This window comes from Cupressus sempervirens, chromosome 9, assembly GCF_028749045.1.
Source record: "Cupressus sempervirens isolate cs-2001-9-10 chromosome 9, ASM2874904v1, whole genome shotgun sequence".
Lineage (NCBI taxonomy): Eukaryota > Viridiplantae > Streptophyta > Pinopsida > Cupressales > Cupressaceae > Cupressus > Cupressus sempervirens.
In genome coordinates, this window is record NC_143126.1 from 650,317,620 (window position 1) to 650,320,963 (window position 3,344).

The following is a 3,344-nucleotide window of genomic DNA, read 5'->3' on the forward strand; positions in this document are numbered from 1 at the left end:
AAATAATAAAAAATTGGCACCCATTTTTCTATTTCCCGTCACTGTCTTTATGTTTCATGATGGTCACCATGTTACATATGATAAAATACATGCAACTTCGCTATGTGACATGATGACCACTGTAGATCTAGAAGAGATTTGACAATGGAGAAAATTTTAGGAAGAAGATACTAAAAGGAAAAATTTGAAAATGGTCTCCAAAAAGAATATTCCACTTTCAAAAATGATTCACCCACTAAGCCATTTTTCAAAAAAGAAACACATGGCCTAACAAGTCTTCGTGGGGAAAAAAATATTTTAATAGGGTTTCACCTAGTTTAAAATTAAAAAAAAACAAACCCTAACCTACAGGACACAAACTTATCTAATTTTTTTTTACTTGTGAAAAATCAGACCATCACACTGCTTGTGCCCTTTGTTCAAGATCTTCCTTATATGTTGAATTGCCATAGTACTATGTAATCTGTCATTAACCTCCATCAAGGTTCTTTGTAGGATTTTCACTATTCTATTCTTTTCAATAAGTTTTGGCAAAGATGAGATCAAGTTAGTTTGATCATCATCATAAGTTGTTAGGCTAGCAATTGAAAGCGGAGTAGATGAACTAGAAGGTTTAGATTCATCTTTCCTTTACTTCTTTTCTGCTACCTCTTTGGCTCTTGTTTCTTCTTTCTCTTTCTACTCTTTTACTTTTCTTTCATTTTCTCTTTTTCCATCCTTCTCTATTCTCTTCGTCATATCTTCCTCTAATTTCCTCTTCTTTTCTTCCTCAACTCTTCTTTTCATCTCTTCTTCAAGAAATTTCTTCTTGGTTTCTTCTATTTTCCACTTTTCTTGCTCTAATAGCCTCTTCTCCTCTTCAATTTTTTTCTATTTATCTTCAATATCCTTGGTATGACATTTAGGCTATTTCAAACTCTCAAAAGGGTTATTATCATCAATGTTAATGGTAACATTGGTCAGATCAATTTGCATCATGTCACCACTTACTGATGTTTGCAATTGGCTAATGAAGATATGTAATTATTATCATTTATGGAAATACATGATGTACATGCTTATAGGAAACCTCAGAAATAAAGATACTTAGATTTTGGTACTTAGAAAATTGTCTAAGTATGGAACTGAGTATACAACATTGTATTGTTTTGTTTGTAACTTGTTGCTAGTGTCATATTATGACTAAAAAAGTTGGATGGAGTTAGTATACATTTTGATGATGATGTGTATAACATCAGAAGTCAGTATGGACTTTATAGAATTGAGATATTCATGTTTTAAGAAAAATAGGACAACAAAATTAAAGAAAAGGAATTATTTTGTTTACAAAATAATTACCTATCCAATTAGGCCCAACATCCTAGATTTTTACTCTAAGGTCAAAAAGTGTGTTGTGGTCTTAGCTAACCTAGTAGCAATTTGTGTAAAGAAATGTTATTCATGCAAATAACATCTTGTAAATTCAAGTATGTTATCATGAAGTAATAGTTGTGTTGAGAAATTGTATGCAAACTTTTGTGAAAATAATATATGTGAAGTTTTTTAAAGCTATTTCAAGATTTGAGATTGAATTGAGAAAGATTCAATACTTCAAAAGTTTGATTACTTGTTTGGGCAGTGAGCCTCTTTTTGTAATTGGAAGTGCATGTTTGCATAGTGGCTCATCTTGTATCTACTATACCACAACTCCTAATAGGGTTGGAGTCTCCTAACAGGGATTCAAAGTCTCCTAATAGGGACTCCTTATACTAAATTTTCTTATTGACTCCTAACAGGGTCCATCCTCTAACAAGGAACTTATATATCAGTATATTATCTAGTGGGTATCATTCATATAGGGGTTTTCCTTGGCCAAGGTTTCCCTAGTTAACAAAATATGGTGTTATGAGTTATCTTTGTGCATGGTTATTGTTACTATTCAACATTAATTTATTACTTTGTTATGTATGGTTTAAAGTAAGAAATAATATCCAGTTGGAAACTAAAATTTGTATATTACTGATTCACCCCCCTCCCCCCTCCCAATAATCCCTATTGCTAACAATTGGTATCAGATCTTAGTTCCTCAGAAGAGGATTGACATATTGAGTAAGATCCCTCTGGATATGGAATAGTTGATGAAGAACCTTGAAGAGGAACTTGGACAAATTGATCTCCTTACTAAAGAAATAGATAAGCTAAAGGATAGATATGAAGACTCCAAAGTATACATTGGAAAATTGAAGGAAAAGATTGAACATCTCAAATCCAAGCTTGAATCTACTAAATCTAAAACAAGTAATGATGATTATTCAAAGTTGAAGATAGAGTACAAGATCTTGAAGCATGAACTAAAGATTAAAAATCTAAAGTTGACTTTGAGGAATGATCCTAGCAAAGTTAAATTTGATTTGAAAGCTGAGAATGTAGATCTTAGAGAAATTCTGGCAAAGAAGACATTAGAACATGAAACATTGAAAGAAGATCGTGAAGAACTTCAGACATACAATACCATTGTGAAAGGTGAATTAACTCAGTGCAAGCAGCAACTTGAGAAGCTTTGTTCTAGCAGAAAAAAGCTTGATGATTCAATGTCAATACAAAGGCCTACTTATCATAAGAATGGTCTTGGTTATCTAGTTAACATGTCTACAAAGAAACCTAAGATTAAATCAGATCAGAAAGAAAAAGAAAAATTTAATGATAAGATTGAATCTAGTCAATCTTCTGATAAACCTAAAGAAGTTTCTCAAGACAAGGAAGTTGAAATATTGAATGAACCAAAGCAAGTGAAATCTCCTAAGGAAACTAGGTATGAATTTAGAGGTAATTGTTTTTCATGTAATGAGATAGGTCATATGAAAAGAGATTGTACAAATAAGTTATTTAATCATGTTAAGGACTTTTATTGTCATAATTATCATGGTATGGGTCATAAAGAAATTAACTTTAGGAAACTTAAATGTGATAATGATAGAAGGAATATTATAATGTCTAGGAATACTAATCCTATAGATAGAAGAAGATCTAATGAAAGGACATCAAGAGAAAGAAGACCTTATGAGGAAAGAAGATAGATCATGTGTTATCAGTGTAACAACTTTGGACACATAGCTCAGAACTGTCATGCACCTAATGATCAATAGAATCCTACAAGTAGAACACCAGTATGTTAGTTATGTAATAACTTCAAACACACAAAAAAGTTTTGTAGAATGTGTTGGAGTTTAAAAACTACTAAACAACACAAGGTTCAATACCAAATTGATATTACTCACACAACCTAAGGATTAGCCAATTCCTATTAATGATTACATATGCAAATCACTTGGACCCAACTTCAACAAAACCAAGGGTGGTTTTCT